The sequence below is a fragment of the Rhinoderma darwinii genome, unplaced genomic scaffold (genome assembly GCF_050947455.1).
Source record: "Rhinoderma darwinii isolate aRhiDar2 unplaced genomic scaffold, aRhiDar2.hap1 Scaffold_1522, whole genome shotgun sequence".
NCBI classification, from domain to species: Eukaryota; Metazoa; Chordata; class Amphibia; order Anura; family Rhinodermatidae; genus Rhinoderma; species Rhinoderma darwinii.
The window spans coordinates 211937-233475 of record NW_027461977.1 but is presented as its reverse complement, the minus strand read 5'-3'; the positions used below and the strand labels follow the sequence as shown (position 1 = coordinate 233475).

The 21539-nt window shown below is 47.8% G+C and overlaps 15 non-coding genes across 15 annotated transcripts; all 15 read left to right on the top strand.

The window, feature by feature from the left end:
* The first annotated feature begins 427 nt into the window (after positions 1-427).
* LOC142699323 (U2 spliceosomal RNA) lies at positions 428-618 on the top strand. Its single transcript, XR_012866187.1, has one exon. It is a non-coding gene; the product is annotated as a U2 spliceosomal RNA (small nuclear RNA).
* A 1276-nt stretch (positions 619-1894) lies between these two features.
* On the top strand, positions 1895-2085 carry LOC142699322 (U2 spliceosomal RNA). Its single transcript, XR_012866186.1, has one exon. It is a non-coding gene; the product is annotated as a U2 spliceosomal RNA (small nuclear RNA).
* A 1268-nt stretch (positions 2086-3353) lies between these two features.
* LOC142699320 (U2 spliceosomal RNA) lies at positions 3354-3544 on the top strand. Its single transcript, XR_012866185.1, has one exon. It is a non-coding gene; the product is annotated as a U2 spliceosomal RNA (small nuclear RNA).
* Positions 3545-4840: 1296 nt separating this feature from the next.
* LOC142699319 (U2 spliceosomal RNA) lies at positions 4841-5031 on the top strand. Its single transcript, XR_012866184.1, has one exon. It is a non-coding gene; the product is annotated as a U2 spliceosomal RNA (small nuclear RNA).
* Positions 5032-6315: 1284 nt separating this feature from the next.
* LOC142699318 (U2 spliceosomal RNA) lies at positions 6316-6506 on the top strand. The gene has a single exon (XR_012866183.1). It is a non-coding gene; the product is annotated as a U2 spliceosomal RNA (small nuclear RNA).
* A 1296-nt stretch (positions 6507-7802) lies between these two features.
* LOC142699317 (U2 spliceosomal RNA) lies at positions 7803-7993 on the top strand. Its single transcript, XR_012866182.1, has one exon. It is a non-coding gene; the product is annotated as a U2 spliceosomal RNA (small nuclear RNA).
* Positions 7994-9273: 1280 nt separating this feature from the next.
* Positions 9274-9464, top strand: LOC142699316 (U2 spliceosomal RNA). Its single transcript, XR_012866181.1, has one exon. It is a non-coding gene; the product is annotated as a U2 spliceosomal RNA (small nuclear RNA).
* A 1279-nt stretch (positions 9465-10743) lies between these two features.
* On the top strand, positions 10744-10934 carry LOC142699314 (U2 spliceosomal RNA). The gene has a single exon (XR_012866179.1). It is a non-coding gene; the product is annotated as a U2 spliceosomal RNA (small nuclear RNA).
* Positions 10935-12215: 1281 nt separating this feature from the next.
* Positions 12216-12406, top strand: LOC142699313 (U2 spliceosomal RNA). Its single transcript, XR_012866178.1, has one exon. It is a non-coding gene; the product is annotated as a U2 spliceosomal RNA (small nuclear RNA).
* A 1280-nt stretch (positions 12407-13686) lies between these two features.
* On the top strand, positions 13687-13877 carry LOC142699312 (U2 spliceosomal RNA). The gene has a single exon (XR_012866177.1). It is a non-coding gene; the product is annotated as a U2 spliceosomal RNA (small nuclear RNA).
* Positions 13878-15150: 1273 nt separating this feature from the next.
* On the top strand, positions 15151-15341 carry LOC142699311 (U2 spliceosomal RNA). Its single transcript, XR_012866176.1, has one exon. It is a non-coding gene; the product is annotated as a U2 spliceosomal RNA (small nuclear RNA).
* Positions 15342-16630: 1289 nt separating this feature from the next.
* On the top strand, positions 16631-16821 carry LOC142699309 (U2 spliceosomal RNA). Its single transcript, XR_012866175.1, has one exon. It is a non-coding gene; the product is annotated as a U2 spliceosomal RNA (small nuclear RNA).
* Positions 16822-18113: 1292 nt separating this feature from the next.
* LOC142699308 (U2 spliceosomal RNA) lies at positions 18114-18304 on the top strand. The gene has a single exon (XR_012866174.1). It is a non-coding gene; the product is annotated as a U2 spliceosomal RNA (small nuclear RNA).
* A 1294-nt stretch (positions 18305-19598) lies between these two features.
* On the top strand, positions 19599-19789 carry LOC142699307 (U2 spliceosomal RNA). The gene has a single exon (XR_012866173.1). It is a non-coding gene; the product is annotated as a U2 spliceosomal RNA (small nuclear RNA).
* A 1280-nt stretch (positions 19790-21069) lies between these two features.
* On the top strand, positions 21070-21260 carry LOC142699306 (U2 spliceosomal RNA). The gene has a single exon (XR_012866172.1). It is a non-coding gene; the product is annotated as a U2 spliceosomal RNA (small nuclear RNA).
* Positions 21261-21539: the final 279 nt, after the last annotated feature.

The following is a 21539-nucleotide window of genomic DNA, read 5'->3' as shown; positions in this document are numbered from 1 at the left end:
TTTCTGACATCATAATGGGGCCTCAGAGATAAAAGCCTGGGCCCAGGCAGTGTTGGTCAGTGCTGCTCAGCAGGCAGCACTGGACTGGACTGGATTACAGCTGATACAAGGTGTGAAGGAACAAGGGGTGGCTGTGGGCATGCACTTGCTGCCGCTGCCAGTGTTTATCTGCATGGCAGCAGGGCATTTGGGCGTTGCCAGGAAGGCGTTTTTATGTAGATTCCTCCTCTTTCAGCACTGCATTGTGGTGCAAGCAAAAGAAGCAAATCCTGTCTGGCTTCCTCTCCGGCCTTTATTCACCTCCCGTGTAGCTGTGAGTGTGTGAGCCTGCAGGGCCCCATGGAATTGCCTAGAAGTAGGCTGAATCGCTGCAAGGGCTGAACAGCAGTATCGGGCAGGCTCGGGCAACGCGCGGCCCGTTCGGGTTATCGCTTCTCGGCCTTTTGGCTAAGATCAAGTGTAGTATCTGTTCTTATCAGTTTAATATCTGATACGTCCCCTATCTGGGGACCATATATTAAATGGATTTTTAGAACAGGGAGATGGAAATAGAGCTTGCTCTGTCCACTCCACGCATTGACCTGGTATTGCAGTATTTCCAGGACCGGTGCACCCTTTCCTTATGTGTTGACTAAAAGCAGATTCCAAAAGTGTTTTTTGTCTTTGCTATTGTTTCTGTCTTTCTGAAGGGATCTCCCCTTTTAATCCCATTATTTCAACACCTGTTGGACAATGCATGAGTGATAATGAGCTCATTGATTAAATGCAATTAATGAATAGATTGCCACCTCTTGTTGTGTGTCGTCTGTGTTTCTGTGTTTCCGGCATTTCACATTGGAACACCTCATTCACCTTCCTTGTCTTCTCTCCGCCCTCCCTTTTAGGTAAGTTAAAGAGCTGCACCTGAGCCAGCCACTGATTGATTGATTGATTGATTGATTGATTGATTGATTGATGCAGCACAACAGTCAAATAGTGGAGTGGAGTAGGGGAACAGCAAACAGCCAATAAAGCAGCCCGCCCGCTCGCCTGCCCGCCACAATGGACCTACCTGTGTACACTAGATGGATGTGATGGAATGTACTGTCGTCCCTACATTTCAAGAAGAAGTAAGAATTGCAGTTGCAACAAAGCCTTGCTTGCCTACAAAGAGAGCAGCAATTTGGATTTGTTACTATGTTACCTAGAAGAATAACAAACTGTGCAAGGATGGAGGTTGTAGGAGCAAGGAGAAGTTGTCTGTAAAGTTGGTGGATGCCTATTTTCCATTTTGCAGTCCCTTGTCTCCCTCTTGTGGCCTCCTGGAGGCAACTAGCTGTGCAAAAAAAAGACAGCCTGGCGGCCGGCTGTTGCAGTGTTGCCCTCTCAGGCAACACTGAGTGACTGACTGAGCCTCACCGTCTTATATAAAGTTCAGACGGAACTTTGCACGTGTCATAGTGGAGCCCTCAGGATTCCAGAGCCAGCTTTCTGACATCATAATGGGGCCTCAGAGATAAAAGCCTGGGCCCAGGCAGTGTTGGTCAGTGCTGCTCAGCAGGCAGCACTGGACTGGACTGGATTACAGCTGATACAAGGTGTGAAGGAACAAGGGGTGGCTGTGGGCATGCACTTGCTGCCGCTGCCAGTGTTTATCTGCATGGCAGCAGGGCATTTGGGCGTTGCCAGGAAGGCGTTTTTATGTAGATTCCTCCTCTTTCAGCACTGCATTGTGGTGCAAGCAAAATAAGCAAATCCTGTCTGGCTTCCTCTCCGGCCTTTATTCACCTCCCGTGTAGCTGTGAGTGTGTGAGCCTGCAGGGCCCCATGGAATTGCCTAGAAGTAGGCTGAATCGCTGCAAGGGCTGAACAGCAGTATCGGGCAGGTTCGGGCAACGCGCGGCCCGTTCGGGTTATCGCTTCTCGGCCTTTTGGCTAAGATCAAGTGTAGTATCTGTTCTTATCAGTTTAATATCTGATACGTCCCCTATCTGGGGACCATATATTAAATGGATTTTTAGAACAGGGAGATGGAAATAGAGCTTGCTCTGTCCACTCCACGCATTGACCTGGTATTGCAGTATTTCCAGGACCGGTGCACCCTTTCCTTATGTGTTGACTAAAAGCAGATTCCAAAAGTGTTTTTTGTCTTTGCTATTGTTTCTGTCTTTCTGAAGGGATCTCCCCTTTTAATCCCATTATTTCAACACCTGTTGGACAATGCATGAGTGATAATGAGCTCATTGATTAAATGCAATTAATGAATAGATTGCCACCTCTTGTTGTGTGTCGTCTGTGTTTCTGTGTTTCCGGCATTTCACATTGGAACACCTCATTCACCTTCCTTGTCTTCTCTCCGCCCTCCCTTTTAGGTAAGTTAAAGAGCTGCACCTGAGCCAGCCACTGATTGATTGATTGATTGATTGATTGATTGATGCAGCACAACAGTCAAATAGTGGAGTGGAGTAGGGGAACAGCAAACAGCCAATAAAGCAGCCCGCCCGCTCGCCTGCCCGCCACAATGGACCTACCTGTGTACACTAGATGGATGTGATGGAATGTACTGTCGTCCCTACATTTCAAGAAGAAGTAAGAATTGCAGTTGCAACAAAGCCTTGCTTGCCTACAAAGAGAGCAGCAATTTGGATTTGTTACTATGTTACCTAGAAGAATAACAAACTGTGCAAGGATGGAGGTTGTAGGAGCAAGGAGAAGTTGTCTGTAAAGTTGGTGGATGCCTATTTTCCATTTTGCAGTCCCTTGTCTCCCTCTTGTGGCCTCCTGGAGGCAACTAGCTGTGCAAAAAAAAGACAGCCTGGTGGCCGGCTGTTGCAGTGTTGCCCTCTCAGGCAACACTGAGTGACTGACTGAGCCTCACCGTCTTATATAAAGTTCAGACGGAACTTTGCACGTGTCATAGTGGAGCCCTCAGGATTCCAGAGCCAGCTTTCTGACATCATAATGGGGCCTCAGAGATAAAAGCCTGGGCCCAGGCAGTGTTGGTCAGTGCTGCTCAGCAGGCAGCACTGGACTGGACTGGATTACAGCTGATACAAGGTGTGAAGGAACAAGGGGTGGCTGTGGGCATGCACTTGCTGCCGCTGCCAGTGTTTATCTGCATGGCAGCAGGGCATTTGGGCGTTGCCAGGAAGGCGTTTTTATGTAGATTCCTCCTCTTTCAGCACTGCATTGTGGTGCAAGCAAAAGAAGCAAATCCTGTCTGGCTTCCTCTCCGGCCTTTATTCACCTCCCGTGTAGCTGTGAGTGTGTGAGCCTGCAGGGCCCCATGGAATTGCCTAGAAGTAGGCTGAATCGCTGCAAGGGCTGAACAGCAGTATCGGGCAGGCTCGGGCAACGCGCGGCCCGTTCGGGTTATCGCTTCTCGGCCTTTTGGCTAAGATCAAGTGTAGTATCTGTTCTTATCAGTTTAATATCTGATACGTCCCCTATCTGGGGACCATATATTAAATGGATTTTTAGAACAGGGAGATGGAAATAGAGCTTGCTCTGTCCACTCCACGCATTGACCTGGTATTGCAGTATTTCCAGGACCGGTGCACCCTTTCCTTATGTGTTGACTAAAAGCAGATTCCAAAAGTGTTTTTTGTCTTTGCTATTGTTTCTGTCTTTCTGAAGGGATCTCCCCTTTTAATCCCATTATTTCAACACCTGTTGGACAATGCATGAGTGATAATGAGCTCATTGATTAAATGCAATTAATGAATAGATTGCCACCTCTTGTTGTGTGTCGTCTGTGTTTCTGTGTTTCCGGCATTTCACATTGGAACACCTCATTCACCTTCCTTGTCTTCTCTCCGCCCTCCCTTTTAGGTAAGTTAAAGAGCTGCACCTGAGCCAGCCACTGATTGATTGATTGATTGATTGATTGATTGATTGATTGATTGATTGATTGATTGATTGATGCAGCACAACAGTCAAATAGTGGAGTGGAGTAGGGGAACAGCAAACAGCCAATAAAGCAGCCCGCCCGCTCGCCTGCCCGCCACAATGGACCTACCTGTGTACACTAGATGGATGTGATGGAATGTACTGTCGTCCCTACATTTCAAGAAGAAGTAAGAATTGCAGTTGCAACAAAGCCTTGCTTGCCTACAAAGAGAGCAGCAATTTGGATTTGTTACTATGTTACCTAGAAGAATAACAAACTGTGCAAGGATGGAGGTTGTAGGAGCAAGGAGAAGTTGTCTGTAAAGTTGGTGGATGCCTATTTTCCATTTTGCAGTCCCTTGTCTCCCTCTTGTGGCCTCCTGGAGGCAACTAGCTGTGCAAAAAAAAGACAGCCTGGCGGCCGGCTGTTGCAGTGTTGCCCTCTCAGGCAACACTGAGTGACTGACTGAGCCTCACCGTCTTATATAAAGTTCAGATGGAACTTTGCACGTGTCATAGTGGAGCCCTCAGGATTCCAGAGCCAGCTTTCTGACATCATAATGGGGCCTCAGAGATAAAAGCCTGGGCCCAGGCAGTGTTGGTCAGTGCTGCTCAGCAGGCAGCACTGGACTGGACTGGATTACAGCTGATACAAGGTGTGAAGGAACAAGGGGTGGCTGTGGGCATGCACTTGCTGCCGCTGCCAGTGTTTATCTGCATGGCAGCAGGGCATTTGGGCGTTGCCAGGAAGGCGTTTTTATGTAGATTCCTCCTCTTTCAGCACTGCATTGTGGTGCAAGCAAAAGAAGCAAATCCTGTCTGGCTTCCTCTCCGGCCTTTATTCACCTCCCGTGTAGCTGTGAGTGTGTGAGCCTGCAGGGCCCCATGGAATTGCCTAGAAGTAGGCTGAATCGCTGCAAGGGCTGAACAGCAGTATCGGGCAGGCTCGGGCAACGCGCGGCCCGTTCGGGTTATCGCTTCTCGGCCTTTTGGCTAAGATCAAGTGTAGTATCTGTTCTTATCAGTTTAATATCTGATACGTCCCCTATCTGGGGACCATATATTAAATGGATTTTTAGAACAGGGAGATGGAAATAGAGCTTGCTCTGTCCACTCCACGCATTGACCTGGTATTGCAGTATTTCCAGGACCGGTGCACCCTTTCCTTATGTGTTGACTAAAAGCAGATTCCAAAAGTGTTTTTTGTCTTTGCTATTGTTTCTGTCTTTCTGAAGGGATCTCCCCTTTTAATCCCATTATTTCAACACCTGTTGGACAATGCATGAGTGATAATGAGCTCATTGATTAAATGCAATTAATGAATAGATTGCCACCTCTTGTTGTGTGTCGTCTGTGTTTCTGTGTTTCCGGCATTTCACATTGGAACACCTCATTCACCTTCCTTGTCTTCTCTCCGCCCTCCCTTTTAGGTAAGTTAAAGAGCTGCACCTGAGCCAGCCACTGATTGATTGATTGATTGATTGATTGATTGATTGATTGATTGATTGATGCAGCACAACAGTCAAATAGTGGAGTGGAGTAGGGGAACAGCAAACAGCCAATAAAGCAGCCCGCCCGCTCGCCTGCCCGCCACAATGGACCTACCTGTGTACACTAGATGGATGTGATGGAATGTACTGTCGTCCCTACATTTCAAGAAGAAGTAAGAATTGCAGTTGCAACAAAGCCTTGCTTGCCTACAAAGAGAGCAGCAATTTGGATTTGTTACTATGTTACCTAGAAGAATAACAAACTGTGCAAGGATGGAGGTTGTAGGAGCAAGGAGAAGTTGTCTGTAAAGTTGGTGGATGCCTATTTTCCATTTTGCAGTCCCTTGTCTCCCTCTTGTGGCCTCCTGGAGGCAACTAGCTGTGCAAAAAAAAGACAGCCTGGCGGCCGGCTGTTGCAGTGTTGCCCTCTCAGGCAACACTGAGTGACTGACTGAGCCTCACCGTCTTATATAAAGTTCAGACGGAACTTTGCACGTGTCATAGTGGAGCCCTCAGGATTCCAGAGCCAGCTTTCTGACATCATAATGGGGCCTCAGAGATAAAAGCCTGGGCCCAGGCAGTGTTGGTCAGTGCTGCTCAGCAGGCAGCACTGGACTGGACTGGATTACAGCTGATACAAGGTGTGAAGGAACAAGGGGTGGCTGTGGGCATGCACTTGCTGCCGCTGCCAGTGTTTATCTGCATGGCAGCAGGGCATTTGGGCGTTGCCAGGAAGGTGTTTTTATGTAGATTCCTCCTCTTTCAGCACTGCATTGTGGTGCAAGCAAAAGAAGCAAATCCTGTCTGGCTTCCTCTCCGGCCTTTATTCACCTCCCGTGTAGCTGTGAGTGTGTGAGCCTGCAGGGCCCCATGGAATTGCCTAGAAGTAGGCTGAATCGCTGCAAGGGCTGAACAGCAGTATCGGGCAGGCTCGGGCAACGCGCGGCCCGTTCGGGTTATCGCTTCTCGGCCTTTTGGCTAAGATCAAGTGTAGTATCTGTTCTTATCAGTTTAATATCTGATACGTCCCCTATCTGGGGACCATATATTAAATGGATTTTTAGAACAGGGAGATGGAAATAGAGCTTGCTCTGTCCACTCCACGCATTGACCTGGTATTGCAGTATTTCCAGGACCGGTGCACCCTTTCCTTATGTGTTGACTAAAAGCAGATTCCAAAAGTGTTTTTTGTCTTTGCTATTGTTTCTGTCTTTCTGAAGGGATCTCCCCTTTTAATCCCATTATTTCAACACCTGTTGGACAATGCATGAGTGATAATGAGCTCATTGATTAAATGCAATTAATGAATAGATTGCCACCTCTTGTTGTGTGTCGTCTGTGTTTCTGTGTTTCCGGCATTTCACATTGGAACACCTCATTCACCTTCCTTGTCTTCTCTCCGCCCTCCCTTTTAGGTAAGTTAAAGAGCTGCACCTGAGCCAGCCACTGATTGATTGATTGATTGATTGATTGATTGATTGATTGATTGATTGATTGATTGATTGATGCAGCACAACAGTCAAATAGTGGAGTGGAGTAGGGGAACAGCAAACAGCCAATAAAGCAGCCCGCCCGCTCGCCTGCCCGCCACAATGGACCTACCTGTGTACACTAGATGGATGTGATGGAATGTACTGTCGTCCCTACATTTCAAGAAGAAGTAAGAATTGCAGTTGCAACAAAGCCTTGCTTGCCTACAAAGAGAGCAGCAATTTGGATTTGTTACTATGTTACCTAGAAGAATAACAAACTGTGCAAGGATGGAGGTTGTAGGAGCAAGGAGAAGTTGTCTGTAAAGTTGGTGGATGCCTATTTTCCATTTTGCAGTCCCTTGTCTCCCTCTTGTGGCCTCCTGGAGGCAACTAGCTGTGCAAAAAAAAGACAGCCTGGCGGCCGGCTGTTGCAGTGTTGCCCTCTCAGGCAACACTGAGTGACTGACTGAGCCTCACCGTCTTATATAAAGTTCAGACGGAACTTTGCACGTGTCATAGTGGAGCCCTCAGGATTCCAGAGCCAGCTTTCTGACATCATAATGGGGCCTCAGAGATAAAAGCCTGGGCCCAGGCAGTGTTGGTCAGTGCTGCTCAGCAGGCAGCACTGGACTGGACTGGATTACAGCTGATACAAGGTGTGAAGGAACAAGGGGTGGCTGTGGGCATGCACTTGCTGCCGCTGCCAGTGTTTATCTGCATGGCAGCAGGGCATTTGGGCGTTGCCAGGAAGGCGTTTTTATGTAGATTCCTCCTCTTTCAGCACTGCATTGTGGTGCAAGCAAAAGAAGCAAATCCTGTCTGGCTTCCTCTCCGGCCTTTATTCACCTCCCGTGTAGCTGTGAGTGTGTGAGCCTGCAGGGCCCCATGGAATTGCCTAGAAGTAGGCTGAATCGCTGCAAGGGCTGAACAGCAGTATCGGGCAGGCTCGGGCAACGCGCGGCCCGTTCGGGTTATCGCTTCTCGGCCTTTTGGCTAAGATCAAGTGTAGTATCTGTTCTTATCAGTTTAATATCTGATACGTCCCCTATCTGGGGACCATATATTAAATGGATTTTTAGAACAGGGAGATGGAAATAGAGCTTGCTCTGTCCACTCCACGCATTGACCTGGTATTGCAGTATTTCCAGGACCGGTGCACCCTTTCCTTATGTGTTGACTAAAAGCAGATTCCAAAAGTGTTTTTTGTCTTTGCTATTGTTTCTGTCTTTCTGAAGGGATCTCCCCTTTTAATCCCATTATTTCAACACCTGTTGGACAATGCATGAGTGATAATGAGCTCATTGATTAAATGCAATTAATGAATAGATTGCCACCTCTTGTTGTGTGTCGTCTGTGTTTCTGTGTTTCCGGCATTTCACATTGGAACACCTCATTCACCTTCCTTGTCTTCTCTCCGCCCTCCCTTTTAGGTAAGTTAAAGAGCTGCACCTGAGCCAGCCACTGATTGATTGATTGATTGATTGATTGATTGATTGATTGATTGATGCAGCACAACAGTCAAATAGTGGAGTGGAGTAGGGGAACAGCAAACAGCCAATAAAGCAGCCCGCCCGCTCGCCTGCCCGCCACAATGGACCTACCTGTGTACACTAGATGGATGTGATGGAATGTACTGTCGTCCCTACATTTCAAGAAGAAGTAAGAATTGCAGTTGCAACAAAGCCTTGCTTGCCTACAAAGAGAGCAGCAATTTGGATTTGTTACTATGTTACCTAGAAGAATAACAAACTGTGCAAGGATGGAGGTTGTAGGAGCAAGGAGAAGTTGTCTGTAAAGTTGGTGGATGCCTATTTTCCATTTTGCAGTCCCTTGTCTCCCTCTTGTGGCCTCCTGGAGGCAACTAGCTGTGCAAAAAAAAGACAGCCTGGCGGCCGACTGTTGCAGTGTTGCCCTCTCAGGCAACACTGAGTGACTGACTGAGCCTCACCGTCTTATATAAAGTTCAGACGGAACTTTGCACGTGTCATAGTGGAGCCCTCAGGATTCCAGAGCCAGCTTTCTGACATCATAATGGGGCCTCAGAGATAAAAGCCTGGGCCCAGGCAGTGTTGGTCAGTGCTGCTCAGCAGGCAGCACTGGACTGGACTGGATTACAGCTGATACAAGGTGTGAAGGAACAAGGGGTGGCTGTGGGCATGCACTTGCTGCCGCTGCCAGTGTTTATCTGCATGGCAGCAGGGCATTTGGGCGTTGCCAGGAAGGCGTTTTTATGTAGATTCCTCCTCTTTCAGCACTGCATTGTGGTGCAAGCAAAAGAAGCAAATCCTGTCTGGCTTCCTCTCCGGCCTTTATTCACCTCCCGTGTAGCTGTGAGTGTGTGAGCCTGCAGGGCCCCATGGAATTGCCTAGAAGTAGGCTGAATCGCTGCAAGGGCTGAACAGCAGTATCGGGCAGGCTCGGGCAACGCGCGGCCCGTTCGGGTTATCGCTTCTCGGCCTTTTGGCTAAGATCAAGTGTAGTATCTGTTCTTATCAGTTTAATATCTGATACGTCCCCTATCTGGGGACCATATATTAAATGGATTTTTAGAACAGGGAGATGGAAATAGAGCTTGCTCTGTCCACTCCACGCATTGACCTGGTATTGCAGTATTTCCAGGACCGGTGCACCCTTTCCTTATGTGTTGACTAAAAGCAGATTCCAAAAGTGTTTTTTGTCTTTGCTATTGTTTCTGTCTTTCTGAAGGGATCTCCCCTTTTAATCCCATTATTTCAACACCTGTTGGACAATGCATGAGTGATAATGAGCTCATTGATTAAATGCAATTAATGAATAGATTGCCACCTCTTGTTGTGTGTCGTCTGTGTTTCTGTGTTTCCGGCATTTCACATTGGAACACCTCATTCACCTTCCTTGTCTTCTCTCCGCCCTCCCTTTTAGGTAAGTTAAAGAGCTGCACCTGAGCCAGCCACTGATTGATTGATTGATTGATTGATTGATTGATTGATTGATTGATTGATGCAGCACAACAGTCAAATAGTGGAGTGGAGTAGGGGAAAACAGCCAATAAAGCAGCCCGCCCGCTCGCCTGCCCGCCACAATGGACCTACCTGTGTACACTAGATGGATGTGATGGAATGTACTGTCGTCCCTACATTTCAAGAAGAAGTAAGAATTGCAGTTGCAACAAAGCCTTGCTTGCCTACAAAGAGAGCAGCAATTTGGATTTGTTACTATGTTACCTAGAAGAATAACAAACTGTGCAAGGATGGAGGTTGTAGGAGCAAGGAGAAGTTGTCTGTAAAGTTGGTGGATGCCTATTTTCCATTTTGCAGTCCCTTGTCTCCCTCTTGTGGCCTCCTGGAGGCAACTAGCTGTGCAAAAAAAAGACAGCCTGGCGGCCGGCTGTTGCAGTGTTGCCCTCTCAGGCAACACTGAGTGACTGACTGAGCCTCACCGTCTTATATAAAGTTCAGACGGAACTTTGCACGTGTCATAGTGGAGCCCTCAGGATTCCAGAGCCAGCTTTCTGACATCATAATGGGGCCTCAGAGATAAAAGCCTGGGCTCAGGCAGTGTTGGTCAGTGCTGCTCAGCAGGCAGCACTGGACTGGACTGGATTACAGCTGATACAAGGTGTGAAGGAACAAGGGGTGGCTGTGGGCATGCACTTGCTGCCGCTGCCAGTGTTTATCTGCATGGCAGCAGGGCATTTGGGCGTTGCCAGGAAGGCGTTTTTATGTAGATTCCTCCTCTTTCAGCACTGCATTGTGGTGCAAGCAAAAGAAGCAAATCCTGTCTGGCTTCCTCTCCGGCCTTTATTCACCTCCCGTGTAGCTGTGAGTGTGTGAGCCTGCAGGGCCCCATGGAATTGCCTAGAAGTAGGCTGAATCGCTGCAAGGGCTGAACAGCAGTATCGGGCAGGCTCGGGCAACGCGCGGCCCGTTCGGGTTATCGCTTCTCGGCCTTTTGGCTAAGATCAAGTGTAGTATCTGTTCTTATCAGTTTAATATCTGATACGTCCCCTATCTGGGGACCATATATTAAATGGATTTTTAGAACAGGGAGATGGAAATAGAGCTTGCTCTGTCCACTCCACGCATTGACCTGGTATTGCAGTATTTCCAGGACCGGTGCACCCTTTCCTTATGTGTTGACTAAAAGCAGATTCCAAAAGTGTTTTTTGTCTTTGCTATTGTTTCTGTCTTTCTGAAGGGATCTCCCCTTTTAATCCCATTATTTCAACACCTGTTGGACAATGCATGAGTGATAATGAGCTCATTGATTAAATGCAATTAATGAATAGATTGCCACCTCTTGTTGTGTGTCGTCTGTGTTTCTGTGTTTCCGGCATTTCACATTGGAACACCTCATTCACCTTCCTTGTCTTCTCTCCGCCCTCCCTTTTAGGTAAGTTAAAGAGCTGCACCTGAGCCAGCCACTGATTGATTGATTGATTGATTGATTGATTGATTGATTGATTGATTGCAGCACAACAGTCAAATAGTGGAGTGGAGTAGGGGAACAGCAAACAGCCAATAAAGCAGCCCGCCCGCTCGCCTGCCCGCCACAATGGACCTACCTGTGTACACTAGATGGATGTGATGGAATGTACTGTCGTCCCTACATTTCAAGAAGAAGTAAGAATTGCAGTTGCAACAAAGCCTTGCTTGCCTACAAAGAGAGCAGCAATTTGGATTTGTTACTATGTTACCTAGAAGAATAACAAACTGTGCAAGGATGGAGGTTGTAGGAGCAAGGAGAAGTTGTCTGTAAAGTTGGTGGATGCCTATTTTCCATTTTGCAGTCCCTTGTCTCCCTCTTGTGGCCTCCTGGAGGCAACTAGCTGTGCAAAAAAAAGACAGCCTGGTGGCCGGCTGTTGCAGTGTTGCCCTCTCAGGCAACACTGAGTGACTGACTGAGCCTCACCGTCTTATATAAAGTTCAGACGGAACTTTGCACGTGTCATAGTGGAGCCCTCAGGATTCCAGAGCCAGCTTTCTGACATCATAATGGGGCCTCAGAGATAAAAGCCTGGGCCCAGGCAGTGTTGGTCAGTGCTGCTCAGCAGGCAGCACTGGACTGGACTGGATTACAGCTGATACAAGGTGTGAAGGAACAAGGGGTGGCTGTGGGCATGCACTTGCTGCCGCTGCCAGTGTTTATCTGCATGGCAGCAGGGCATTTGGGCGTTGCCAGGAAGGCGTTTTTATGTAGATTCCTCCTCTTTCAGCACTGCATTGTGGTGCAAGCAAAAGAAGCAAATCCTGTCTGGCTTCCTCTCCGGCCTTTATTCACCTCCCGTGTAGCTGTGAGTGTGTGAGCCTGCAGGGCCCCATGGAATTGCCTAGAAGTAGGCTGAATCGCTGCAAGGGCTGAACAGCAGTATCGGGCAGGCTCGGGCAACGCGCGGCCCGTTCGGGTTATCGCTTCTCGGCCTTTTGGCTAAGATCAAGTGTAGTATCTGTTCTTATCAGTTTAATATCTGATACGTCCCCTATCTGGGGACCATATATTAAATGGATTTTTAGAACAGGGAGATGGAAATAGAGCTTGCTCTGTCCACTCCACGCATTGACCTGGTATTGCAGTATTTCCAGGACCGGTGCACCCTTTCCTTATGTGTTGACTAAAAGCAGATTCCAAAAGTGTTTTTTGTCTTTGCTATTGTTTCTGTCTTTCTGAAGGGATCTCCCCTTTTAATCCCATTATTTCAACACCTGTTGGACAATGCATGAGTGATAATGAGATCATTGATTAAATGCAATTAATGAATAGATTGCCACCTCTTGTTGTGTGTCGTCTGTGTTTCTGTGTTTCCGGCATTTCACATTGGAACACCTCATTCACCTTCCTTGTCTTCTCTCCGCCCTCCCTTTTAGGTAAGTTAAAGAGCTGCACCTGAGCCAGCCACTGATTGATTGATTGATTGATTGATTGATTGATTGATTGATTGATGCAGCACAACAGTCAAATAGTGGAGTGGAGTAGGGGAACAGCAAACAGCCAATAAAGCAGCCCGCCCGCTCGCCTGCCCGCCACAATGGACCTACCTGTGTACACTAGATGGATGTGATGGAATGTGCTGTCGTCCCTACATTTCAAGAAGAAGTAAGAATTGCAGTTGCAACAAAGCCTTGCTTGCCTACAAAGAGAGCAGCAATTTGGATTTGTTACTATGTTACCTAGAAGAATAACAAACTGTGCAAGGATGGAGGTTGTAGGAGCAAGGAGAAGTTGTCTGTAAAGTTGGTGGATGCCTATTTTCCATTTTGCAGTCCCTTGTCTCCCTCTTGTGGCCTCCTGGAGGCAACTAGCTGTGCAAAAAAAAGACAGCCTGGCGGCCGGCTGTTGCAGTGTTGCCCTCTCAGGCAACACTGAGTGACTGACTGAGCCTCACCGTCTTATATAAAGTTCAGACGGAACTTTGCACGTGTCATAGTGGAGCCCTCAGGATTCCAGAGCCAGCTTTCTGACATCATAATGGGGCCTCAGAGATAAAAGCCTGGGCCCAGGCAGTGTTGGTCAGTGCTGCTCAGCAGGCAGCACTGGACTGGACTGGATTACAGCTGATACAAGGTGTGAAGGAACAAGGGGTGGCTGTGGGCATGCACTTGCTGCCGCTGCCAGTGTTTATCTGCATGGCAGCAGGGCATTTGGGCGTTGCCAGGAAGGCGTTTTTATGTAGATTCCTCCTCTTTCAGCACTGCATTGTGGTGCAAGCAAAAGAAGCAAATCCTGTCTGGCTTCCTCTCCGGCCTTTATTCACCTCCCGTGTAGCTGTGAGTGTGTGAGCCTGCAGGGCCCCATGGAATTGCCTAGAAGTAGGCTGAATCGCTGCAAGGGCTGAACAGCAGTATCGGGCAGGCTCGGGCAACGCGCGGCCCGTTCGGGTTATCGCTTCTCGGCCTTTTGGCTAAGATCAAGTGTAGTATCTGTTCTTATCAGTTTAATATCTGATACGTCCCCTATCTGGGGACCATATATTAAATGGATTTTTAGAACAGGGAGATGGAAATAGAGCTTGCTCTGTCCACTCCACGCATTGACCTGGTATTGCAGTATTTCCAGGACCGGTGCACCCTTTCCTTATGTGTTGACTAAAAGCAGATTCCAAAAGTGTTTTTTGTCTTTGCTATTGTTTCTGTCTTTCTGAAGGGATCTCCCCTTTTAATCCCATTATTTCAACACCTGTTGGACAATGCATGAGTGATAATGAGCTCATTGATTAAATGCAATTAATGAATAGATTGCCACCTCTTGTTGTGTGTCGTCTGTGTTTCTGTGTTTCCGGCATTTCACATTGGAACACCTCATTCACCTTCCTTGTCTTCTCTCCGCCCTCCCTTTTAGGTAAGTTAAAGAGCTGCACCTGAGCCAGCCACTGATTGATTGATTGATTGATTGATTGATTGATTGATTGATTGATGCAGCACAACAGTCAAATAGTGGAGTGGAGTAGGGGAACAGCAAACAGCCAATAAAGCAGCCCGCCCGCTCGCCTGCCCGCCACAATGGACCTACCTGTGTACAGTAGATGGATGTGATGGAATGTACTGTCGTCCCTACATTTCAAGAAGAAGTAAGAATTGCAGTTGCAACAAAGCCTTGCTTGCCTACAAAGAGAGCAGCAATTTGGATTTGTTACTATGTTACCTAGAAGTATAACAAACTGTGCAAGGATGGAGGTTGTAGGAGCAAGGAGAAGTTGTCTGTAAAGTTGGTGGATGCCTATTTTCCATTTTGCAGTCCCTTGTCTCCCTCTTGTGGCCTCCTGGAGGCAACTAGCTGTGCAAAAAAAAGACAGCCTGGCGGCCGGCTGTTGCAGTGTTGCCCTCTCAGGCAACACTGAGTGACTGACTGAGCCTCACCGTCTTATATAAAGTTCAGACGGAACTTTGCACGTGTCATAGTGGAGCCCTCAGGATTCCAGAGCCAGCTTTCTGACATCATAATGGGGCCTCAGAGATAAAAGCCTGGGCCCAGGCAGTGTTGGTCAGTGCTGCTCAGCAGGCAGCACTGGACTGGACTGGATTACAGCTGATACAAGGTGTGAAGGAACAAGGGGTGGCTGTGGGCATGCACTTGCTGCCGCTGCCAGTGTTTATCTGCATGGCAGCAGGGCATTTGGGCGTTGCCAGGAAGGCGTTTTTATGTAGATTCCTCCTCACTGCATTGTGGTGCAAGCAAAAGAAGCAAATCCTGTCTGGCTTCCTCTCCGGCCTTTATTCACCTCCCGTGTAGCTGTGAGTGTGTGAGCCTGCAGGGCCCCATGGAATTGCCTAGAAGTAGGCTGAATCGCTGCAAGGGCTGAACAGCAGTATCGGGCAGGCTCGGGCAACGCGCGGCCCGTTCGGGTTATCGCTTCTCGGCCTTTTGGCTAAGATCAAGTGTAGTATCTGTTCTTATCAGTTTAATATCTGATACGTCCCCTATCTGGGGACCATATATTAAATGGATTTTTAGAACAGGGAGATGGAAATAGAGCTTGCTCTGTCCACTCCACGCATTGACCTGGTATTGCAGTATTTCCAGGACCGGTGCACCCTTTCCTTATGTGTTGACTAAAAGCAGATTCCAAAAGTGTTTTTTGTCTTTGCTATTGTTGTCTTTCTGAAGGGATCTCCCCTTTTAATCCCATTATTTCAACACCTGTTGGACAATGCATGAGTGATAATGAGCTCATTGATTAAATGCAATTAATGAATAGATTGCCACCTCTTGTTGTGTGTCGTCTGTGTTTCTGTGTTTCCGGCATTTCACATTGGAACACCTCATTCACCTTCCTTGTCTTCTCTCCGCCCTCCCTTTTAGGTAAGTTAAAGAGCTGCACCTGAGCCAGCCACTGATTGATTGATTGATTGATTGATTGATTGATTGATTGATTGATTGATTGATTGATGCAGCACAACAGTCAAATAGTGGAGTGGAGTAGGGGAACAGCAAACAGCCAATAAAGCAGCCCGCCCGCTCGCCTGCCCGCCACAATGGACCTACCTGTGTACACTAGATGGATGTGATGGAATGTACTGTCGTCCCTACATTTCAAGAAGAAGTAAGAATTGCAGTTGCAACAAAGCCTTGCTTGCCTACAAAGAGAGCAGCAATTTGGATTTGTTACTATGTTACCTAGAAGAATAACAAACTGTGCAAGGATGGAGGTTGTAGGAGCAAGGAGAAGTTGTCTGTAAAGTTGGTGGATGCCTATTTTCCATTTTGCAGTCCCTTGTCTCCCTCTTGTGGCCTCCTGGAGGCAACTAGCTGTGCAAAAAAAAGACAGCCTGGCGGCCGGCTGTTGCAGTGTTGCCCTCTCAGGCAACACTGAGTGACTGACTGAGCCTCACCGTCTTATATAAAGTTCAGACGGAACTTTGCACGTGTCATAGTGGAGCCCTCAGGATTCCAGAGCCAGCTTTCTGACATCATAATGGGGCCTCAGAGATAAAAGCCTGGGCCCAGGCAGTGTTGGTCAGTGCTGCTCAGCAGGCAGCACTGGACTGGACTGGATTACAGCTGATACAAGGTGTGAAGGAACAAGGGGTGGCTGTGGGCATGCACTTGCTGCCGCTGCCAGTGTTTATCTGCATGGCAGCAGGGCATTTGGGCGTTGCCAGGAAGGCGTTTTTATGTAGATTCCTCCTCTTTCAGCACTGCATTGTGGTGCAAGCAAAAGAAGCAAATCCTGTCTGGCTTCCTCTCCGGCCTTTATTCACCTCCCGTGTAGCTGTGAGTGTGTGAGCCTGCAGGGCCCCATGGAATTGCCTAGAAGTAGGCTGAATCGCTGCAAGGGCTGAACAGCAGTATCGGGCAGGCTCGGGCAACGCGCGGCCCGTTCGGGTTATCGCTTCTCGGCCTTTTGGCTAAGATCAAGTGTAGTATCTGTTCTTATCAGTTTAATATCTGATACGTCCCCTATCTGGGGACCATATATTAAATGGATTTTTAGAACAGGGAGATGGAAATAGAGCTTGCTCTGTCCACTCCACGCATTGACCTGGTATTGCAGTATTTCCAGGACCGGTGCACCCTTTCCTTATGTGTTGACTAAAAGCAGATTCCAAAAGTGTTTTTTGTCTTTGCTATTGTTTCTGTCTTTCTGAAGGGATCTCCCCTTTTAATCCCATTATTTCAACACCTGTTGGACAATGCATGAGTGATAATGAGCTCATTGATTAAATGCAATTAATGAATAGATTGCCACCTCTTGTTGTGTGTCGTCTGTGTTTCTGTGTTTCCGGCATTTCACATTGGAACACCTCATTCACCTTCCTTGTCTTCTCTCCGCCCTCCCTTTTAGGTAAGTTAAAGAGCTGCACCTGAGCCAGCCACTGATTGATTGATTGATTGATTGATTGATTGATTGATTGATTGATTGATTGATTGATGCAGCACAACAGTCAAATAGTGGAGTGGAGTAGGGGAACAGCAAACAGCCAATAAAGCAGCCCGCCCGCTCGCCTGCCCGCCACAATGGACCTACCTGTGTACACTAGATGGATGTGATGGAATGTACTGTCGTCCCTACATTTCAAGAAGAAGTAAGAATTGCAGTTGCAACAAAGCCTTGCTTGCCTACAAAGAGAGCAGCAATTTGGATTTGTTACTATGTTACCTAGAAGAATAACAAACTGTGCAAGGATGGAGGTTGTAGGAGCAAGGAGAAGTTGTCTGTAAAGTTGGTGGATGCCTATTTTCCATTTTGCAGTCCCTTGTCTCCCTCTTGTGGCCTCCTGGAGGCAACTAGCTGTGCAAAAAAAAGACAGCCTGGCGGCCGGCTGTTGCAGTGTTGCCCTCTCAGGCAACACTGAGTGACTGACTGAGCCTCACCGTCTTATATAAAGTTCAGACGGAACTTTGCACGTGTCATAGTGGAGCCCTCAGGATTCCAGAGCCAGCTTTCTGACATCATAATGGGGCCTCAGAGATAAAAGCCTGGGCCCAGGCAGTGTTGGTCAGTGCTGCTCAGCAGGCAGCACTGGACTGGACTGGATTACAGCTGATACAAGGTGTGAAGGAACAAGGGGTGGCTGTGGGCATGCACTTGCTGCCGCTGCCAGTGTTTATCTGCATGGCAGCAGGGCATTTGGGCGTTGCCAGGAAGGCGTTTTTATGTAGATTCCTCCTCTTTCAGCACTGCATTGTGGTGCAAGCAAAAGAAGCAAATCCTGTCTGGCTTCCTCTCCGGCCTTTATTCACCTCCCGTGTAGCTGTGAGTGTGTGAGCCTGCAGGGCCCCATGGAATTGCCTAGAAGTAGGCTGAATCGCTGCAAGGGCTGAACAGCAGTATCGGGCAGGCTCGGGCAACGCGCGGCCCGTTCGGGTTATCGCTTCTCGGCCTTTTGGCTAAGATCAAGTGTAGTATCTGTTCTTATCAGTTTAATATCTGATACGTCCCCTATCTGGGGACCATATATTAAATGGATTTTTAGAACAGGGAGATGGAAATAGAGCTTGCTCTGTCCACTCCACGCATTGACCTGGTATTGCAGTATTTCCAGGACCGGTGCACCCTTTCCTTATGTGTTGACTAAAAGCAGATTCCAAAAGTGTTTTTTGTCTTTGCTATTGTTTCTGTCTTTCTGAAGGGATCTCCCCTTTTAATCCCATTATTTCAACACCTGTTGGACAATGCATGAGTGATAATGAGCTCATTGATTAAATGCAATTAATGAATAGATTGCCACCTCTTGTTGTGTGTCGTCTGTGTTTCTGTGTTTCCGGCATTTCACATTGGAACACCTCATTCACCTTCCTTGTCTTCTCTCCGCCCTCCCTTTTAGGTAAGTTAAAGAGCTGCACCTGAGCCAGCCACATTGATTGATTGATTGATTGATTGATTGATTGATTGATTGATTGATTGATTGATTGATGCAGCACAACAGTCAAATAGTGGAGTGGAGTAGGGGAACAGCAAACAGCCAATAAAGCAGCCCGCCCGCTCGCCTGCCCGCCACAATGGACCTACCTGTGTACACTAGATGGATGTGATGGAATGTACTGTCGTCCCTACATTTCAAGAAGAAGTAAGAATTGCAGTTGCAACAAAGCCTTGCTTGCCTACAAAGAGAGCAGCAATTTGGATTTGTTACTATGTTACCTAGAAGAATAACAAACTGTGCAAGGATGGAGGTTGTAGGAGCAAGGAGAAGTTGTCTGTAAAGTTGGTGGATGCCTATTTTCCATTTTGCAGTCCCTTGTCTCCCTCTTGTGGCCTCCTGGAGGCAACTAGCTGTGCAAAAAAAAGACAGCCTGGCGGCCGGCTGTTGCAGTGTTGCCCTCTCAGGCAACACTGAGTGACTGACTGAGCCTCACCGTCTTATATAAAGTTCAGACGGAACTTTGCACGTGTCATAGTGGAGCCCTCAGGATTCCAGAGCCAGCTTTCTGACATCATAATGGGGCCTCAGAGATAAAAGCCTGGGCCCAGGCAGTGTTGGTCAGTGCTGCTCAGCAGGCAGCACTGGACTGGACTGGATTACAGCTGATACAAGGTGTGAAGGAACAAGGGGTGGCTGTGGGCATGCACTTGCTGCCGCTGCCAGTGTTTATCTGCATGGCAGCAGGGCATTTGGGCGTTGCCAGGAAGGCGTTTTTATGTAGATTCCTCCTCTTTCAGCACTGCATTGTGGTGCAAGCAAAAGAAGCAAATCCTGTCTGGCTTCCTCTCCGGCCTTTATTCACCTCCCGTGTAGCTGTGAGTGTGTGAGCCTGCAGGGCCCCATGGAATTGCCTAGAAGTAGGCTGAATCGCTGCAAGGGCTGAACAGCAGTATCGGGCAGGCTCGGGCAACGCGCGGCCCGTTCGGGTTATCGCTTCTCGGCCTTTTGGCTAAGATCAAGTGTAGTATCTGTTCTTATCAGTTTAATATCTGATACGTCCCCTATCTGGGGACCATATATTAAATGGATTTTTAGAACAGGGAGATGGAAATAGAGCTTGCTCTGTCCACTCCACGCATTGACCTGGTATTGCAGTATTTCCAGGACCGGTGCACCCTTTCCTTATGTGTTGACTAAAAGCAGATTCCAAAAGTGTTTTTTGTCTTTGCTATTGTTTCTGTCTTTCTGAAGGGATCTCCCCTTTTAATCCCATTATTTCAACACCTGTTGGACAATGCATGAGTGATAATGAGCTCATTGATTAAATGCAATTAATGAATAGATTGCCACCTCTTGTTGTGTGTCGTCTGTGTTTCTGTGTTTCCGGCATTTCACATTGGAACACCTCATTCACCTTCCTTGTCTTCTCTCCGCCCTCCCTTTTAGGTAAGTTAAAGAGCTGCACCTGAGCCAGCCACTGATTGATTGATTGATTGATTGATTGATTGATTGATTGATTGATTGATTGATTGATGCAGCACAACAGTCAAATAGTGGAGTGGAGTAGGGGAACAGCAAACAGCCAATAAAGCAGCCCGCCCGCTCGCCTGCCCGCCACAATGGACCTACCTGTGTACACTAGATGGATGTGATGGAATGTACTGTCGTCCCTACATTTCAAGAAGAAGTAAGAATTGCAGTTGCAACAAAGCCTTGCTTGCCTACAAAGAGAGCAGCAATTTGGATTTGTTACTATGTTACCTAGAAGAATAACAAACTGTGCAAGGATGGAGGTTGTAGGAGCAAGGAGAAGTTGTCTGTAAAGTTGGTGGATGCCTATTTTCCATTTTGCAGTCCCTTGTCTCCCTCTTGTGGCCTCCTGGAGGCAACTAGCTGTGCAAAAAAAAGACAGCCTGGCGGCCGGCTGTTGCAGTGGCAACACTGAGTGACTGACTGAGCCTCACCGTCTTATATAAAGTTCAGACGGAACTTTGCACGTGTCATAGTGGAGCCCTCAGGATTCCAGAGCCAGCTTTCTGACATCATAATGGGGCCTCAGAGATAAAAGCCTGGGCCCAGGCAGTGTTGGTCAGTGCTGCTCAGCAGGCAGCACTGGACTGGACTGGATTACAGCTGATACAAGGTGTGAAGGAACAAGGGGTGGCTGTGGGCATGCACTTGCTGCCGCTGCCAGTGTTTATCTGCATGGCAGCAGGGCATTTGGGCGTTGCCAGGAAGGCGTTTTTATGTAGATTCCTCCTCTTTCAGCACTGCATTGTGGTGCAAGCAAAAGAAGCAAATCCTGTCTGGCTTCCTCTCCGGCCTTTATTCACCTCCCGTGTAGCTGTGAGTGTGTGAGCCTGCAGGGCCCCATGGAATTGCCTAGAAGTAGGCTGAATCGCTGCAAGGGCTGAACAGCAGTATCGGGCAGGCTCGGGCAACGCGCGGCCCGTTCGGGTTATCGCTTCTCGGCCTTTTGGCTAAGATCAAGTGTAGTATCTGTTCTTATCAGTTTAATATCTGATACGTCCCCTATCTGGGGACCATATATTAAATGGATTTTTAGAACAGGGAGATGGAAATAGAGCTTGCTCTGTCCACTCCACGCATTGACCTGGTATTGCAGTATTTCCAGGACCGGTGCACCCTTTCCTTATGTGTTGACTAAAAGCAGATTCCAAAAGTGTTTTTTGTCTTTGCTATTGTTTCTGTCTTTCTGAAGGGATCTCCCCTTTTAATCCCATTATTTCAACACCTGTTGGACAATGCATGAGTGATAATGAGCTCATTGATTAAATGCAATTAATGAATAGATTGCCACCTCTTGTTGTGTGTCGTCTGTGTTTCTGTGTTTCCGGCATTTCACATTGGAACACCTCATTCACCTTCCTTGTCTTCTCTCCGCCCTCCCTTTTAGGTAAGTTAAAGAG